The sequence below is a fragment of the Anabrus simplex genome, chromosome 10 (genome assembly GCF_040414725.1).
Source record: "Anabrus simplex isolate iqAnaSimp1 chromosome 10, ASM4041472v1, whole genome shotgun sequence".
In the NCBI taxonomy this organism is placed as follows: domain Eukaryota; kingdom Metazoa; phylum Arthropoda; class Insecta; order Orthoptera; family Tettigoniidae; genus Anabrus; species Anabrus simplex.
In genome coordinates, this window is record NC_090274.1 from 57,773,451 (window position 1) to 57,794,449 (window position 20,999).

Here is a 20,999-nt window from a genome sequence, read left to right on the forward strand (position 1 = left end):
TTTTCATACATAGAAATATGGGATATAAGGATCATTCCAACCCACAGTTTTTAACTGAGGAACAAGAAAATGTTTTCGCCCCATTAACTATGTTCACTCTACTTGATAAGAATCATAATGTACCGTAAAAATTCATAATTCTTACACTACAGCCTACATCTAAGCATTCACATTGTTTCCTTGCTTTCCAGGAAGTACTTAAAAACTACCGGCAGATGTCTCACGGGTATATTGAGGCCCACGAAAGTTGACGTTTTGGTTCAGCGCACCGCCGTCTCAATCTCACAAGCGTCTCGGTATAACACTGCGATAATACGACCTGGCCAATCAGAATGCATTCTTGAAAAGTATAGCCGCTGGTGGCCTCAGCCTTTTACGAAAGTGCTTCCATCTGGTATGATTCGTAGTAAATATGAAAATTGATTAGCAATTGTTTTTGCGTAAGTGGAGGGAAAAGTTGTTGTTTGAATTGTGTTTAACATGTGTTCAATACGTTCGGGTGAATAATTTTTAATATTTGTTTGAATTGCGTCAACACATGGTCAATAAGTTCATTTGGATCATTTCTAGTGTGGTTAATACGTTCATTCGGATAATTTCTGCTATCTACACGATGCAAAATTAAAGAGACATAAATTACAAGTAGCCTACACAAGTTGTCATCTGAATCACTAAAGCGTGGGCGGCTTAATGGAACTGGATTTACTTGTAAATTTTGTAGCTGGGACACATCCAGCGAACGAGAGTTACGGGGACATATGAGCGTCATACAGTCAGCGAGAAGATTCAAAATTCATATAGACTGTCCTGGTAAGTGCTGACGATTTCCATATTAGTACTAGTAGTTGAATAGGTTAGAGGTAATGGATTGGTATGTTCTTACTCAAAAGCCTGTTTTTTTCATTTCAGTGGTGAATTGTCCGTATATCACTGCGAATCACCAAGAGTTGAGTCAGCATGTGTTGCATGACCACAGTGAATTAATTCTTGAAGGATGTTCTATCACAGAAATGTCTTCAGTAACATGAAAGGTGGGAAGAATGTTCAACCATTGTATCATAATAGTTATGCAACGGATCTTCATATTCGTATTGTTCACTGTATCTAGTTAGGCAATCCGTATGGAGATAGTTGAATGCATAAATGTTCATTAAAGTTTATTAAGGGTAGGCCTCTTCCATGAAATATCACAATCTGCTACAATCTCTTCACAAAATGTATTTTCCTCACATGTTCATTAAATACCAGTACCAATATTCTTTAAATCAGTATAATTTTCTGTTCCTATTAATAGCTCCATTAGGCCTAATGATGCTCGAAATGTACTCGCAACCAAAATTCATGCTTTCAGAAAGATTTTCCTTAATATTTTCAGTATTTATTTGAAATAAGTTATTTGCATGAGGGTGAAATCTCAGATTTCATTAAAATTGTTATACTGGCACTAACTACATTTTACCATTCTTTGAAATCTCAAGAAGGATACCCATGGTTCTTGCTGAATTCGTTAAAGTATTCTTTTAAGAAATTTGGTTAAGACTTATCTAGTTCTAGCAGTTACAGCATTATATCCTTGGAAAGAATGTGCACAAAATTCCGAACATATTAATCCATGATGCAACCCTACATTTTAAATTATATGTCTGTTTTGAATACAGGATGATTACTTGTATGTTGGGTATTCAGCCCGAAGGCTGGTTTGATCCTCTCCAGCTCTGCCAACAGCTGTCATAAATGGTCTAGGCGTCACTGAAAAGGCGTACTAGGGAAATGAGGAGTGAGGTAGTTTCCCGTTGCTTTCCTGACCGTGCCAGCCGTTGCTATTACATATCATTCTGCCAAGCCCACTGAAATGCATGCACCAACCGACCCTATGAGTGATATTTTCACACCATTCATAACAGGGACTGGCTGCATAAACAATGGTATTACTAGCATCACCCATACCTCAGTCACTTTCATATTGTCAAAGCCAAGGATGAGACTGAGACAGGTCAATGAAAGTAACAATTTTGATATAGCCCATACCAGAAGACATAGTGCACTGTAAACACTACATCTCGCCAGCAAAGGCATGATGATTACTTTCCCCTGTGAAATATAATTGTTGCAAGGCTGAAGTGGCCGGAGTGAATTCTGATTTCCATTTTAGAATTAGCATAGGAAGTCAGTGTGTTGATGTCACACCGATTGATCTAACGGAAACCTGCATTTTATGTAATATTTCATCATTATTTTCATTCTTAGATAAAGTAATTATTTTTAATTTTCAGGAATAACTTAGAGATGGGAATGTTTGCATAGTAAGATTGAATACCTACTTTGCTTAATCTTGTCTATAATCTGTCCTTATTTTCTCCATTCCACAGTTCTTGACAAACTGGATGTTTAGGCTACATCTTCTATAATCTATTTTTTCCACAAATATGGTTCCTGTGACAGTTAAAGATCTGTTTTATCAACATTTAGATTCAAAGAAAACATTGACAGCACCACCGATACCATTAAATCTTTGTCTTTCTGAAGTGCAAGAAAAGTGCTCATCTCTTTGCCAGAATCTGCGAGGTATTTACCTAAATTTATGAAATAATATTTGTTACATCCTCATGTAATTCATGAACTTTCTCTGAAAAAATTTATACTTTAATATCTTTTGAGGTAACTGCAAAGAAATTGTCATTGTTTAAGAAGCCTTTCTCGTGGTCAGTCGAGATTTCTTCTGAGGATGCAGAGCACAGTTTTCTGCGAAACGTTAAGAATTTCACCTTATTTTCTTGACACGGCATAAGTCCAAAAGCCTATACAGCATCATGTCTACTATGTTGTCATACAGTAAGCTTACTTGAAACTCTGGAAAAGGAAATTAAATAGCGACTGGTTTGTTCCAGATGTAAAGAATTGCATTTTGAAGAATAGAAGTTTAGTTTTCCAGAAAATAATATATAACCACTACTTTTTTTTCCAAAGAAATAAACCTGTTGTTGGATCAAGTTGCACAAGTCTTGGTGAGTGGAGTCAATAGTAGCACTTGAAGAGTGATTTCTAGCCTCCATGGCTCAGGCGGCAGTGCGCCAGCCTCTCACCGCTGGATTCCGTGTTTCAAATCCCAGTCACTCCATGGGAGATTTGTGTTGGACAAAAAAGGAGGCAGGAGAGGTTTTCTCCAGGTACTCCGGTTTTCCCTGTCATCTTTTATTCCAGCAACACTCTCCAGTATCATTTCATCTGTCAGTTATTAATCATTGCCCCAGAGAAGTGCAACAGGCTTCGGCAGCCGGCACAGGTCCTATCCTCACCACTAGATGGGGCTTCATGTGTTCCATTCCTGACCCGGTTGAATGACTGGAAACAGGCTGTGGATATTCATACTCGGGAGTGATTTCCAGTATTTTTTTTCTGAGTAATTCAGTGCTTGGATATACTGATCAACTGTTCAGGCTGGGCTGGGTAGCTAGGGCAGTAGAGCACTGGCTTTCTGAGCTCAAGTTGGTATGTTCAGTCCTAGCCCAGTCCAGTGGTACTTGAATTTAATGGTGCTTTTTGAGGATCCAACTTAACAGACAGACCATACTCAGAGGTATTTATCAAAATTATCTGAAGCTCACTTAAAATTCTCAAGTTCAAAGTTTATTTATAGAAGTATGCACGGAAATCACATTTTTATGTTGAGATAGTCATTTTTAAAATACAACAATGAACATTAGATCAGCCTGCCTGGTGGCCATGATCATTAAGGCGTTGAAGTCTAAACTGTCTGACACCGAGGTTAGCCAGTTCGAGTCCCGTTGGTCAAAAAAAATTTCAGCATCAGAATGTTGGCTGGCAGGGTAAGGGAGGGGGTGGTATTCAATTTATAACCACTAGATTGCTTGTCAAAAGCCTGGATTAAATTCCAAACCTCTCTGCAATGCTCATATGGAGTGAGGGCATATGACGCTGTTGATAGTGATTTGTCCGTCGGACGGAGACGTTAAGCCTTGAGCAGACCTCTTGGTGCTATTCGACAGGAGTAGGCTACGTGCTGGCATGGGTTTCACCCTCTCCCTTCCTAGTATCATATATCACATCATTCATTTCATCTCATTAACTCCTCTGATGAGGTTGACGTCAGGAAGGGCATCCTGTCATAAACACCCGCCATGACAGATTCATCTCACCTCACCTCATACCCGACCCCGTACAGAAACGGGACAAGGGTTGGCCAAACAACAATAAACATTAGATCACCAAAACAGTACTCTACAAACAATGTCCAAACCTTGCTCCATTTTATCTACAATAAACATTAGATCACCAAAACAGTACTCTACAAACAATGTCCAAACCTTGTTCCGTTTTATCTACGGGGTCGGGAATACGGTGAGATGAATCAGTCGTGGTGGGTTTTTATGACCGGATGCCCTTCCTGGCGTCAGCCTCATCAGAGAAGTTAATGAGGTGAAATGAATGACGTGATATATGATAGTAGAAAGGGAGAGGGTGAAACCCTGTGCCAACATATAGCCTACTCCTGTCGAATAGCACCAAGGGGTCTGCTCAAGGCTTAACATCTCCAACCAACGGACGAATCACCATCAACAGCGTCATATGCCCTCACTCTATATGAGCACTGCGGAGAGGTTTGGAATTTATTCCAGGATTTTGGCACGCAATCTAGTGATTATAAATTTGATATCACCACCTCCTCTACCCTGGTGGCCAAAGATTCTGATGGCCAAAATGTTTTCGATCAAGGGGACTTGAACCGGCTAACCACGGTGTTAGACCATGCAGACTTCAACGCCTTAACAATTATGGACACCAGGCGGGAACGAGTACTCTACAAACAAGTTTAGTAATAAAAAAAAAAGTAAATGTCTAATTTGTTGTAGTTTGTGAGTTTTTATGGAATGACCCTTACCATAATACAAGTTGAGCTGTGCAATAAGTTTATTAATGTTAATAACTAGTAATTAAATTTTTCTATTCTTTTCAAGAATTTAAGGTATGGAAATCAAAGGAAAAAAAGACACTCAATCCAGATATTTTCTAACTAGTCCACCAAGACATAAGAGGACATCGACAACTACCAAACCAAACCCCACGACACTACAGCCCTTGAAGGATCTACTTATTTCTGTCATCGCAGTGGATTGGTCAAAAGAAGAGGAAAGGGAATACGGCATATGAAATTTCAGGGTTCGTGTAAAATAAATACATCGAGTGTGCTTGTTATTTACAATAATGTACATTTTGGACATTGCAGAGGAGTTGGGCATATCCTGCTGTCAAAAGAAGAGAGAGAGAGAGAGCAGATTGCTGGCCAGTTGGCTCAGAATATTCCCTTTAACACTGTTCTGAAAAACATCACAGACAATTTAGATACTAAGCAGATTACCAGGCTACACCTTCTGCAAAGACATGACCTGAGTAATATTGTTCGTGATTTTAGATTAGATAGTGATAAACAGAGTCAGAAAGTGTGTGCACTGGGATGGATAGGTTAAAAGAACAAGGTAATGAGTATGTCCGGTTTGGTAAATTACAAGGGATTTCCAACCCAGAATACGGATTGACAGAGAATGATTTTGTATTAATAATTATGACTGATATGCAGAAAGTAATGCTTGTGGAGTTTGGGAAAAAAATCATTTGTATGGACAGTACTCATGGGACAAATGCTTGTGACTTCTCACTTACAACATTATTGATGTTAGATGAATACAGTGAGAGATTCTCTGTTGCATTCTGTTACTCTAATCGAACAGACTGCAATGTGCTGAAATGGATTTTTTTTTTTTGTATGTTGTCAAATAATCAATATCTGCAATTGATTTTCCTGTGCAGATACTGATAACTGATAATTAGGCTTCATTCTCTAATGCATGGGTTGAAGTCACGGGTGCCCCTTTGAAGAAACTTCTATGCATGTAGCATATGGATAGGGCTTAGAGAAAGAACATTTCCTCTAAAATTCATGGTACACAGGCATTCAAAGCAATTGTGTAACAAACACCTAAGGACGTTGTTGCAGTGTGAAAACGTAGTTGAATTCCACAGTGAGCTCAACAACTTCCTAGATGCTTGTGAAAATAATGACACATGTAGAGAGTTTGGTGTGTACTTCGAAAAGGAATATACTAGTAGGCCTATTGTTACTGATTAGAAATGCACATTAATACCAGTATGCATTTAGAAGTCTTCCACCAAGTCCTGAAACAAGTGGTAATGAAAGGTCTTCGAGTCAGTAGGATGGATAAGAGCATAAATGCTGTGATGTCAGTGGTAAAACACAAAGTGTTTGATAGGTTGCTAAAAGTAAATAAAGGAAAACTTAGCAAAGCTGTGCAACATATAAGGCAGAGACACAAAAACAGTCCACAAATGTGTATTGATGATGTGACAGTGGAAAGTTCCACTTCATGTAAGGTTGAAAGCAGGAGGACAGATGAGTTTTATAGTGTCAGGAAAGAATGTGTAACAGGTCATTCATTCTGCTGTCCATTGATTTGCTCTGAATATAAAATATGTATTCATCAGTATCCATGTACATGCTGTGACTATTCTTTGCAGCTACAATATGCAAACATATTCATTTGGTTTTGAGGAGAGCCTATTGTACTCATCTGTCCTGGAATTCCTGTAATTATTTTGAAAATTTTCCCTAGGTGCAACTTCATGCCATGTATATTTTATTTCACTTTTTCATGGTAGTTTATAGTTTACTCAACATATCTGTAAATGTATCTTCATTCTCCTTGAGTGAGTCAAGATTATTTTCCAGTTTAGACATGTTTTTACAGTATTTTAAAATGAATCATTCAGTATATTTGGCACAATGGCTACAGGCTTCTTTGTTACCTTCCTAGCTATTTCATTATTTCAGCACAAGCTGCCATGCATTTATTTTTGGAACTAATGAATTTGTCGTTGGCAATTATTTTTCATTTTTCAATGTGTCTTCTACATAATTATTTAATAGCATTGTAGCTTTCTTTGCCTTCCGAAATACCCTGCTTAGCTTTAATGTAAAACAGTACCAATGAGTTCTTAATGGCTGCAAGATGAGGAGTGTATCATTTTGACGTGTTTTCTCATGTACCATTGTATTAATATTTTAATAAATGAATGTACATAAAAATAATGAGTTGACATTTATTGAAAAAATAATTCCTACATATTACTGTAAAATGCAGTTGGTGTTTCAATGCTGATAATGATCCTGCAATCATTAAAAGGGAAATTCCTCAAGGCAATATTATTGGACCTTCAATAATATGAGTAAACAACTGGAATCTGAGATAAGGCTTTTTGCAGATGATGTCATACTGTATAGAGTAATAAATAAGTTACAAGATTGTAAGCTACTGCAAAAAGACTGAAAATGTTGCAAGATGGACAGCAGGCAATGATATGATGATAAATGGTGTGAAGTCAGGTTGTGAGTTTCACTAATAGGAAAAGTCCACTCAGTTTTCATTACTGCATTGATGGGGTGAAAGTTCCTCATGGGGATCATTGTAAGTATGTACGTGTTGATATAAGTAAAGATCTTCATTGGGGTAATCACATAAATGTGATTGTAAGTAAAGGGTACGGATTTCTGCACATGGTTGTGAGGGGTTGCAGTAAGGATGTAAAGGAGAGGGCATATAAGTCTGGTATTACCCCAATTAAGAGTAAGTTTCCAGTGTATGGGACCTTCAACATGATTACTCGACTCGAGAAATGGAAGAAATCCAAAGAAAAGCAGCTCGGTTTCTTCTGGGTGATTTCTGGCAGAAGAGATGCATTACAAAAATGTTGCAGAATTTGGGATGGGAAGACTTGGGTGTAAGGAGACTAAGTGGTACTTTCTGAGCTGTCAGCGGAGAGATAGTGTGGAATGACATTGGTAATCGAATAAGTTTGAGATCAAAATATGAAGATAAAGTTGAAATTCAAGAGGACAAACTAGGACAAATATTATTTTATAAGAAGAGGAGTTAGTGATTGGAATAATTTACCATGGGAGATGTTTAATAAATTTAAAAATTCTTTGTAATTCTTGAAGAGAAGATGAGTAAACAACAGACAAAGTATCTGCCACCTGGGCAACTGCCCTAAATGCAGATCAGTGGTGACTGATGCGAATGACAGAAAACATGACCGACAAATGGTGAATAAGTTAATCTGAGAAGGACAACTGAATCAAAAAGTGATGTAACAAACCATATAGAGGGAAAAATATTCTAGACATAGTGCTAATAAAACCAGATGAGCACTATAGAAAAACTGATCATGAAGATCATTTCTGTTGTAGTTGAAAATAAATGTGAGAGAATAGAATGCTGCAAGACTATTAGGCAATATCATAAGGTTGATAAGAGAGACAGAGGGGAGTTTAAAAAAAATTATGATTAGTTAAAAATGGTGAATGAAAATATAAACAGACTATGGGATGGGTTTAACTAATTGTTGGGGAGTTTGAAAACAGGTATGGTATTTTTCTAAAGTGGTAAGTAATGGTATAGACACACTGTATTATAACAGAGGTGCAGGTTAGAAAGAAATAGGAATATATGAGGAAGTAAGGAGAGACTGAAAGAACTTACTAGGAAATTTAATTTAGCAAGAAAAGTCAGCTAAGGTTAACATGATGACAAGCATAATTGACAGCCATATGAATTTTAGTGAGTACCGTACCGTAATGGATGGGTATGTATAGGTACTTTAAGGCAGATACAAGTTCCAGGATGGACATTCCAGGGAAAATTAATGAACTAGGAGAAAGCATAAGAATTCAGTTAGCAATATGCAAAGATAGTTGGATGTAAGATTAATTTCCAGGTTGAGGAGGTGACTAATACAGACAAAGTAGTGGAATTTACCTATTATAATAAAGACATTTTCAAAAAAGGTACAAAAGCTAAAAAAAAAAGCAGCTGGCTTTATTAAGAATTCAGGGTAATTACTAGAAGTATGCTGCCATATCGGAAATATTTGTTTACTGTTTGTAAGAAGGAGCTCTGGCCCCACTGTATAAAGAAAAGGGTGATGAACATAAGGCAGATAATTACAGGCCGGCCTGCTTAACATGTGTTGCATATAAGCTCTGGTTTGATAGAAGGCTGTACACGTTTAGGAAAAGTTATTCCAGTGAGGCTCAACTTGTAGGATTCCAACATGATATAGCAGATAATTTAGATTCAGGTAGAATGGACTATATGTATCCATCCGTGGTCGTGGTGTTTATTGTTTTAAGAGGAATTGGGCAACCATCCTCTATTAACACGAATCAGAGGGAAGAGATTCGACACTTCGAAAAAAGAAGGTAGCGGCCAAAGGAAGGTGAGGGCCATGAAGACTGGTAAAGTGAAAGTCTCTCTAGACCTCAAAAACCTAATACCACTGGGTCAGAAAAGAACAAGAAATGACCAAGGGAGATTGGATAGGATAAATGAAAGTGAAGAACTTGGTGTGTAAGTAAAGGGAAGCAATGCCAGGACTCGGCCAAAGTCACCACGGTCGTCAACCCGTGCTTGCAAGTTTAGAGTTCCTGGGCTCCTTTTAGTTGCCACTTATGGCAGGCAGGGGATGCCATGGGTGCATTCTATTGCCCCCACCCACAGGAGGTATTGATTCAAGGATTTTGACAGGGTAGATCATTAGAGATTACTGACGAAAATGATGGCTAATGGACAAAAGAGTGGTTGAATGGGTGGCTAAATTTCTAGAAAGAACTCACAGAATTAGAGTAGTTGAAGCATTACCTGATCCTGAAGTGGTTATCTGGAATCAAAGATAAGGCTTTTTTTGCTAATGACGTTACACTGTATGTATTAAATAAGCTGCAGGTTTGTAAGCGACTACAAAAAGAGATCAACAATGTTGTGAGATGGACAGGAGACAAGGGTATGATGGTAAATGGGATGAAAAGTCTGGTTGTAATTTTCACAAAGAGGAAAAGTCCTCTCAGATTTAATTACTCTGTTGATCAGGTGACAGTATCTCATGGGGATCACGGTCTAGGTCTTAATATAAGGAAAGATCTTCATTCATGAATGAGATAGTACATAAAGGTTACACATGAGGGTATTTAAGGGTTATAGTAAGGAGGTAAACCAGAGGGCATATACAATAAGTCTCTGGTAAGACCCCCAATCAGAGGATGGTTTCACTGTGTGAGACTCCCACCAGGATTACTTGATACAAAAACTGGAGAAGATCCAAAGGAAAGCAGCATAATTTCTTCTGGTGATTTCCGACAAAGGTGTAGTTTTTGAATATGTTGGAAAGAAAAGGACCTGGGAGTAAGGAGACGAGATGCTCGACTAAGCGGCATGCTCTGAGCTGTCAGCAGAGAGATGGCGTGTGACGGGCGTAGCCATATGGGATGGGTTTACTGGTGGTTAGAAACCCCATGGAAATTTTATAAAAGAAAATAAACGGAAACTGATTGTAAACACGTGATAGTCGACTCAATGGGGTGGCTCTTTTTAACAATCATAGATACATAATTGTAAAACCAACAGATATCTTGAATATGTCTTCTAAGAAGCCTCGAAAGTTGGATTTTAGATTTAAACTGAACATGCCATTCGCTGTAAAACTGCTGAGCTTGATCGTATTGTTTTTTCTGTATTTTAATGTAAGATTCTGTAGTGTACTGCAATCTGAATATCAACATAATTAATTTGTATTAATGTCTTTATGATGACACTCAAGCATGCACCTTAATTATGTTCTATCATAATTTTGCAACTTTAAGCCCCCTCCCATAAGTTGATCTGCTACTGGAGTGTAATGGCATTAGTAGACAAATAAGCTTGGAGAGGAGCTTTAAAGGTAGGATAGATCATAATATGAGGATAACAATGGAATTCAAGAGGACAAATTAGGGCAAATAATTTATAAGACGACGAGTTACGGATTGGATCAATTTATCATGGGAAATGTTTGATAGATTTCCGAGTTCTTTGAAATCATTGAAGAAAATACTAGGTAAAATGATAGGGAATCTTCCAATTGGGCTACAGCTCTAAATGCAGATCATTCACCATGGGCTTAATAGAACCCTTCATAATTCATCAGTTATATTATCATGTATAAGAAACACCCCTAACCTCGTTTTTTTCTGCTAACATAGCTTGAAATGTCGAATACCTTATGCAAAACTATCGGTTACGTAAATCTAACTTGGATTTCTGTGTGACAACCTGAAATAATTCCATGATTATTAACGAGGACTATAAAAACACTGCATCGGTTTTCTGAGCAACTCGACCTGAAATCATTCATAGTAAATCGAAAAAAGAATCGTATCCTTTCGTATTCGAGTTTTAATTATTAGTGTGTTAAATTTAATTCTTCTGTTTTAGGTTATCAGACAAACGTATATAGTGGCATAAATAGGCTGGATTCGATCACTGACGATCAGCTGATCATCGTAAACAAACTAATCGCGAAGTCGCCACTCGACGTTAGCCCCTGACGGGACGTACTACGGCTCCACTCTGAAGCTTTACCGAAGCCTTACGGAGCAAGCCGAAGCTTTCCGAATGGCGTACGCCGCCATCACGAATCGAGTAGTTCAGATTTAGTTCAGATAACTAACTGATCTGATCTGAGCTGAACTATTCTGAAGAACATTTATTGCTGTATGTTTATTTTCACCTACTGCAGCTTCACATGGTCAGCGCTATTTCTATTATTTTATGCTCAGAGTATTAGCATATGTGTATATAAACGTGACTCGTGTGTTGATAATGCCTTGTGAGAAGATATTATAATAATAAATTTTATTGCGCACAATGTGCATAGAAGTTCACAATTAGATAAGACAGCGTGGCGTCTAATGCGCTCTGCATAAGTGTTAGTCCTTAATAAATTCACTAATCGAGCAGGACCTCGAGGAACACTTCTGGATATGATATCTTTCACATACTTGGTCACATAGCCTACACACACAGTTTATGTTCGGATCGTGAAAAACTTTATTTTTGCACATCTTGAAATGGAATCCGTGTACAGCCAACCTCGTAACTATGTGTCTCAGTTGGTAGCCCGTTTCCATCCATTTTCGATTCGTCATGGCCTCCGTTGAGTAGAAGTCTTCCCAAATGTCCCTCTTTTTTTCTCTAAGTTTATGCAACAGATTATCGTATGCTGCGCCTCCTGGTAAAACAAGATTGTATCTCAGGTCCTCAATCAGGCATTGGAGAATTTACTGAATCATATTCGTATCACCCTAGAAATGCCACGAGGCAAATTATTTGTGGCATTCATTGACTTCTCCAAGGCATTTGATTGGGTAAACAGAAGGTTACTCATAGATAAGCTGGAGAAGTTAATCGGAACATCTAATGTCACAACACTCATATCAAACCTGTTGGCTGAGAATTATATACAGGTGGACGATGGCATTGGGTCGTCAGATTGGATACCGCAGACTATAGGAGTTCTTCAAGGTGATCCACTTAGCCCTATATTATTTAACGCTTTCACCTCTGATGTAGTGTCAGAGATAAATGAAAATACAGACACAGAAATGTACCTGTATGCTGATGACATGGCAATTGCGGCTGAAGACATAACAGAACTACAACGTGCGATGAACTTGTTAGTGGACTGGGCAAACAAGAATGAAATGAAAATAAATGAGGATAAGACTGAACTAGTCGTATTCAGGAAAGGAGGTAAACTAAAGGAAACAGAGCACATATGGTGTAATAATGTCCGCCTTCGCAGAGTTAGCAGTTTTAGATACCTAGGTGTAACCTTGCAGACCACATGCAGCAGTTTCAGGATCCATATAAGAGCTAGAATTATTGCAGCTCTGAAAGCGATGAATGACATCGAGAATATCACACAAATTGCAGTGGATACAGCCATGGTGCTTTTTCGAGTAAAAGTGCTACCAGTGTTAACCTATGGGCTTGAGATCACAGGGGAATTTCTGAGTTTGAAGCAATTAAACGACCTGGAAAAGATAAAATCCAGATATCTGAAGCGAGTCCTCAGTGTTTCAAAGACTACAAGATCTCGACTTGTATATGTGAGAAGATATTGGATAGTGCTTTCGGTCTCTGGAGCTCAATGATTGTTACTGTTGTTATGTCTCCGAGTGGTACATGTGATCTACTACCCGTTGCTTGTGAGAAGATGTTGGATAGTGCTTCCGGTCCCTGGAGCTCAATGATTGTCACTGTTGTTATATCTCCGAGTGGTACATATGATCTACAACCCGTCTAAAGCAAGCCCAGTCTTTTAAAATGTACAAGCTTTATATAAATAAATGTGTAAAAAAAAATTGTGATTTTTAAAATATTATATTTGACGTTTATATTGTATATTTCAGTTCAATATTGCATCGAGTATTATAACCTCAAATTATATATTGGAATGAATGCCCTATTTTACTTAAGATACCGATATACAGTTTGATTAATCAATAAGAATTGCACTAATAATCAGTGATCTGCATTAGGTGCTGTTGCCCAGGTGGCAGATTATACTTTCACTTTTAAGTCTCAACTAATACAGTATAGACCTACGGGATTGATAAAATTTGCCAAAAGATAATTATAGTACAAGGTAGTTAAACTAAGGCTGTACTTTTATTCCAGTATTGCTGATCTTGATGGGTATATCCATTAGTGGTTGGTGAATTTGCTTGAATCTATATCAGAAAGTCAGAAGAAAGTGACAATGAGAAGGTTGAATATAATCCCATCAAACTCAGTACCTCTAGGTTATAGAAGGGGTTATGTAATTCCATAGGCAGAACTGACAGTGAGCTGATATTGAAGGGTATTCTTTTTTTTTCTGCCAAGCATGAGATAATAAGATTCAAGCAAATTCGCCAACCACTACCGTAATGGATATAGGCTATCCTTCAAGATCAGCAATACCAAAATACAAGTACAGCCTCAGTTCCACTACCTTGTATTATAATTAATTAATCTTTTGGCCAATGTTATCAATACCATATACTGTATTAATTGAGACTTATAACAGTATTTCTAGTGAAAATATAATCTGCTACCTGGGTGACAGCACTAAAGATAGTCTCTCATCCTAAAGGGTCAGTGGTACACTCCTGTTTCTATTGTAGAAAAGGTCAAATCACATGACATTTTCAAGCATGATGTACTATGGTATGATTTTTTTTATCACACTCCATGAACTGTGTGACTGGTTTATGATAATTACCTTCCTGAAAGCTGCAGGTAACAGCTAAATCTGTTCTCAAGATTGTTGGTTTGCAGCTTCCCTGTTGGTACATGGTAGTAATGCTGAAAGTGTCAGTCATTAGTGTGCTATGGCTCAATTAAGAGTTCTGCAACTGTTAAGCCATGATCAGAAATTTGAAAGAAAAGTGAGTTGTCATTTGCATAACTGAAATTTGCTTCAAGAGGATTCCTGTGCAGAGTAAATTTTACAAATTTCTTACATCCATACATCATCATCTTCAAGCTACAGTTTCCCAGGTGTGGAGTACAAGCGTTTGCTACTTCATCCTGTTAAAGTTTAGTTTCTGTTCCTCTATATCTTCCCACTTGGCATTCCTCTTGCTGACCCCCGATTTCACTGTCTCTATCCATCAATTCCTTGGCCTCCCCCTTTCACTTCTCTGTCAAAATAATTCCTTGCTGTTCTCGTTCTGTCCATCGTCATAACATGTCCAAACCATTGTAGCCTGCCTCTTCCTAAAAGCTTGGTAACAGGCATTTTGATGCCAGCCTCCTTTCTATTTGCTTCATTTCTAATTTTGTCCTTCCTGGTCTTTTGGTTCATTGTTCTGGTGAATTTCATTTCTGTTGACTGGATTTTACTATTTGCCTTGTTATGCAGGGTACATGTTTCAAGTCCATATGTGAGAAATGGAATGAAGTAGGTATGAAACATGGTCAGTTTTGCTTTTTGGGGTATATTATCTTCCCAGAGTAGGTTTCTCATTTGAAAATGAAATTGAGAAGATTTCTGAGTCCTGTTAAGTATTTCTTAATTTAATGTGTTACCTTTTGAAGCGATTCTTCCAAGGTAGCCTATTTGAAGTTAGAACCAGACTGCAATAGACTTCCCTCCAGGAAATTGTTTGAATCTGTGCCTTTACTGTTGATAGTCATTTAAAGAGCTTTTGTTTTAATGATTTTTAGTCCATATTCTTTAAATTGCTATTCCAGGGATTTAGGTTCTCCTGTACGTCTGCTTCATTTTCTCCCCAGATCAGAACATCATCTGCAAATATTAGAGTGTTAGGCTCTTTGCAATGTTCTTTGTTGGATTTTATGATCCAATCCATGTCAATGATGAACAGGAGTGGTGACAAGGCACTTCCCTGCTGGACTTCTCTTTTGGTTTCAAACCAATCTGATCTTCCATCCAATATTTGGACACAGGTTTAGCACTTTTGGTAGAGCATCTTTTCTTTATCAATCAGGATGTCTGGCAGACCTATACCTTCTAGGTATTCCCAGATCTCTCTAGGCACACTGTCGTAGGCCTTCTCAATGTCCATAAAAACCATCACTAAGTTCTTAACATAGCCTATTCCCAGTGCTTCTCCGTTATCATTCTGATGGCAAATATCAGGTTTGTAGTGCTTCAGTTGTTCCCGCGTTGCTCCTCCTCCAATAACGGTTCAACTATATTCCTAATTCATTTCAAATGATCTTCTCCAAAAGTTTGATTGAGAAAGTTGAGTAATCCCCCTATAATTTCTGCATTTCTTCCCGTCTTCCTTTTTATACAGGGCAGTAGCGGTGATTGTGGGGGGGGGGATAAAAGATTATTTATTCCATTTTAGCCAGCTGAAACTAGGAATTATAGAAATTATTTTTTAACAAAGCAATTTGTACAAGCCCTGTTGTCTTATCGGCTAATTTTTCCCTCATCTTATTTAATTATTAACAGAATGATTAGAGGAAATACGCACAGAATATCGTTTGTCCCGGATAACCGATTTGTATACCGCCACAGCAAGTAGTGGACACTGCATGTGCTATGAGGAAGTGTAGCAAGGGTATACTTTTGCCAAGGTCTTGGGCACTGAGGTATGGTTCACCCGCTTGCCGCGTGCATTCCTCAGTCTGGCAGTCCCTTTAGTATCTGTTAGTTTCTTAGTGTGTAGTCAAATACTAAATGATTTTAATTGTATAATCACACCGTACTTTATTTAATTGCACTAAATGTGTAATATTGTTCCTTTGGTGAAAGTTTTATTGTATGGTATAGTATTGAATCGACCACCTCTGTGGTGTAGTGGTTAGTGTGATTAGCTACCACGGTTCATGCAGACAGTTCTCATCCTAATTCCTCCAACGGCTAAATCTACCCAAGTCATCTCCTCATTTACGAGCCTAACCAAAATTATGTTGTGTGCAATAGAACTCCTGATTAACAGTCCTTCCCATTTTAACACCTGTTAAGAACACTTTCTACTCTATCTCTTCCTCATTATCTCCACTTACCTGAATATCTTTAACTCCTAGCACACCCAGATGCACACTCTTTGCTGACTCTGCCAGTTCTACTTTCTTTCTTGCATAAGCCTCATTGATATTGATGGATCCGCATTGAATTCCATTTTATTTGCCAAGTAGTTTCCATGGTAAATGCCAAGAAAACAAAAGCAATGAATATCAACGTGAAGAGCAAACAGAAATTCATTGTCAGTGATGAAGACATTCAAGAAGTCGAAGAATTTACATACCTTGGCAGTATGGTTACGCAGGATGGAGGAGTGGCTGCTGATGTCAAAGTGAGAATCCACAAAGCAAATGTGGCATTCATACAACTCTATCCGATATGGAGGGCCAGAGAAATCTGAATGAAAACCAAACTTCGCATTTTTCGAACAAATGTAAAAACAGTACTGTTACATGGTTGTGAAACCGGGAAAGTTACCTCAGAGATCACTCATTAACTACAGGTATTTATAAATAGATGCTAAAGGAGAATTAAATGCATTTTTGGCCAAAAGTAATTTCAAAGGAAGATCTCTAGAAACAAACAGAAGAGCCCATTGGCATACAAATAAAGCGGAGGAAATTGAAATGGATCGGCCACACACTGCAGAAGCAGCAGGATGCAGTGGAGAGAAAGGCTCTGTTTTGGAACCCCCAAGGATAACGGAAGAGAGGTAGATCCAGAAAGTCATGGAGACACAGTGTGATGGAGGAGGCAAAACAAGAAGGGATGACCTTTGGGGAACTGAAGACCCTAGCTCAAAATAGGATACTTTGGCACTCCGTTGTCAAAGCCCTATGCTCTCCAAAAGAGTAAAAGGACATAACTAAGTACATAAGTTTAAAAGGAGTCCCTCCCCTGTCAAATAGAAGTGGGACTGAGTTACTCCCATAGGTCCAAGGCTTGTTTAAAATATTCTGAGCTTGGTACATTCTGTGAAGCAGGATGCTGCCTTACTTACACCTAGTCACAGTGAGAATCTCTCCTATAGGAGGTAGGGACCACCGGTTGATTGTATAGTTCTAGCTGCCAGAACAACAGGAGAGTCCTGGCTTGGAACATGTCAAAAATGTCCACCCCAATTCCATAGCAATGGGTATCCCAACTCTGAGGACGATTAACTTTGCCACTCAGCCGTTGCCCATGGTTCACACACTAGGATATGTCTACAGCAACTCTCTCCATAAACCACACATTTGGACTTAACAGTTGAGGGTTATTCAAACATTTGTGTAATGTAATACTGTTATGTAACAAAATGTGTGACATTATGTTAGCTGGCGACATTATCTTGGAGTGCTGCACAAACCAATGATCTTAATGTCATGGTCTATTCCCCATCAATACTTCAGATCACAGCCTGCAAGGTTGCTAGGCAACATAACATCACACATTTTATTGAAAGGCATTTATGCCCATTTGATTTTCCCAGAGGAAAATGCAATAACTTTTTTAAATATTCATTATTTTCCATTACCGAGACACAGTTTGCAGAAAATGTGCAATTCTTTACTCCGTTCTACACTCTTGTTTGATCACAGGAAATGTAGTTTCATAGAAGTTATTAACTGCACAAGAGTTGTTGTTCAAGAGTACCTATGTGGAAAAACTATTCTGAAGTTTAGTTTGGGAGCCATTCTCAGCTAACAACCATTTTCTTTGGGTACACGCTTCTGATATCTGAGAACTTGGCAGCTGTTAATTTGTCATGGTAATAAAATGATGGAAACATTAAAGCTTTTTGCAGAGTCTGTTTGGTTAAGCTCAGCTGATTATGATTTTTAAAATATACACGCTGTCAAAAATGAAAGAAATTGTTTGAGAGATGACACTCATAACTTGCAGATATTGATAAGTCCTTAAACATTACATGGTTCACTCTGTTATTGTCTGCTATTATCACACAAATTTTAAGCCCTCATGGTACAACAGGCTTCACTTGTGTAGGATGTTAGGTCCTTACCTGTGATATTTACAGGAGTAAGGGATAAAGTTTGCTTCTGTCTATTAGGTCATCAGCCTAGAGGCTGGTTGGATCCTCAATTAGGACCACCAAAGGCTATGCAGTTATATGGAAAATGGCTCAAATGAGGCATACTAGGCATACTAGTGAGGTAGTTTGCCATTGCTTTTCCACATTGGACCAGAAGGTGCTACTGTAACACGACTGATCCTATGAGCAACACCTTTCATAACACTCAAACACTAGTTGTGCTCCAAATGTCATTACTCAGCACGACCCATACCCCAGCAGCTTCCATTATTGTCACAGCCATGGGTGAGATTGGGACTTTGGTAGAAGCTACACTTTGCTCTGGCCTGTGCCAAGAGACAGATACAAAAAAAAGTAAAATAAATAAAGAAGCACTAAAGATACCACAACAGTTTTTGCTGCTGCTGCTGATAATTTAAGCAAACCCATTGAGCACATCTCCAGCGTAGACTGTACTCTCCTGTACATACACAAACTTCCCATTAATTAAACCACATATTTTTCACTTGAATGTGGTACCATTAATGGTGGACTTTAAATAAGGTAAGTTTTCGCTGGGATTGTCAACAGCCACATTCAATGTGAAGTATAAGTGCTGAAATTTTCTGAAAATTATTTTGCTTTTGAACTTTGATAACTACTGACTCAAGAATTATAAAAAATGCGTACAGCATCATGAGAACTGAATAATTTCTACCATGTTCTAACAGACAGAACTAAGTCTCGCTCTTCAGAAATATTTTGTGAGTTTTACCACAAACATACCAGCCAGTATGTAGATCCATAACATCAACTGGAAAACTAGAAATTAATCTATACTTTCTTTTTTAAAAATGTAACATACAAGGGTGAATTGAGTTTTATGTCTAGTGCAATTTTGTTTAGTTTTTTTTTTTTTTTTTTTTTTTTTTTTTACAAGTTGCTTTACGCTGCACCGACACAGATAGGTCTTACAGCGATGATGGGACGGGAGAGGATTAGGAATGGGAAGGAAGCGGCTGTGGCCTTAATTAAGGTACAGCCCCAGTATTTGCCTGGTATGAAAATGGGAAACCACGGAAAACCATCTTCAGGGCTGCCGACAGTGTGGTTCGAACCCAATATCTCCTGAATACTGGCCGCACTTAAGCGACTGCAGGTATCAAGCTTGGTGTTTAGATTACTCTGAGACTTTCCAAAAAAGAGAGAATGTTTATTCAAGTTTCTGTATGATGAGCTGAAGAATCTTGGCTACTATATAATTTGTAGGTTTGCAAGACTGATGTATTATGGAGGCTGAATACAGCATGGATTAAGGAGGAGATATTTCAGTTATGCAACCTTCTTTAATGCTAAGTAGTATTTGTTACTACTTTGTGAAAGACTTGCCAGAAAAAGAAGCCCTTTTTTCTTCTGAAAAGTGTACAGGAACACTATATCACCAGTTGCAAACATCTTGTGAGGGAGGGGGGGGGAGAATCTACTTCTGCATATTTTCTAATACATACCTGTTTTTTACAACCTAAGGAGAAAAATTCACATCACTGCTGTGTAGATATAGTGAAGGTTGCAAAGGTTCTTCCCATTGATATTTCGACTTATATTCTTCACAACAATAATATTTCCATTTCTATTTATTTAGGAACAACATCCTGTATTTACAGGCTGCCACGAAGGACAAGGTAAAACATATCAAATTTCTGTACAGATCTATTAATTGAAGAAAACTCTAAATTATAAAGGAACAGTATAATTAGTGTGGCATTCCAGAGCTGTAGCTGTAGAGGTGGCGTCTCAGGATCTTGGTGGAGCCTCTGAGGACGAGGGTCGCAATTTCAGGGATGAGCTTCATTGGAAGTTCGAAGCGCTTCTTTGTGGCGACGAAATGACGAGGTACGGTACCGCGAACTCGACCATTTCTATATTTCTATTTCCTGAAGGTGGTATTTAGATTTGTAGTAAGGGATAGTGGATTTGTATTTGTTAATCTTTTCAAGATTAAACTCCTCTGGCTGACCACTATGGTGTCTGAATCTGACGGTTGGATCTAATATGAATCCTTGAGAGCTGATGTCTTTAAAGGCTTTGATGTCAATTCTCTGCGAACTACTGTTTATGGCCAGTCCGTGTATCTCCTCATCTAGGTACATTGAATCCCTTCTTTCTTAGTTCTTCGGCAATGAGGGATCTGATCTGGTGGTGCCACGTGTTTCTTAGGAGCTTCGCGTGTGTGCAGAATCCCAGGACATAACCAAGAGTTTCTTTCTCTCTGTGGCAATGCCGACAGAGGTTGTTGTCCAGGGATCTGCCTGGCACCGAGCGTACCGCAGAAACATTAGCAGTCATCTTTATAGCCTCTCTCCACTCGTTACAAGACAGTCCGGTATGATCTCGCACCCAAGAGTTTGCTGGTGTGTACTCGTTGTACAGTTGTACTCAGAGTCCTTTTTGCGGCAGTGAACACCAGGAGGTGAATTCACGTTCTCGTAGCTCTTGACGGATCTTCTTAGTATCGTACAGGCCGTTCTTGGCGCTTATTTTCTGGATATCAGCATTTGTTAGTTTTAGACATTCTTCGCATTCCCGACTCTCCGCA

At 38.4% G+C, this 20,999-nt stretch overlaps 1 long non-coding RNA gene across 1 annotated transcript; it reads left to right on the forward strand.

The window, feature by feature from the left end:
• Positions 1-502: 502 nt before the first annotated feature.
• LOC137502384 (uncharacterized) lies at positions 503-7,076 on the forward strand. Its single transcript, XR_011018756.1, has 3 exons — positions 503-810; positions 910-1,031; positions 4,977-7,076. It is a non-coding gene; the product is annotated as an uncharacterized lncRNA (long non-coding RNA).
• The last annotated feature ends 13,923 nt before the right edge of the window (positions 7,077-20,999 follow it).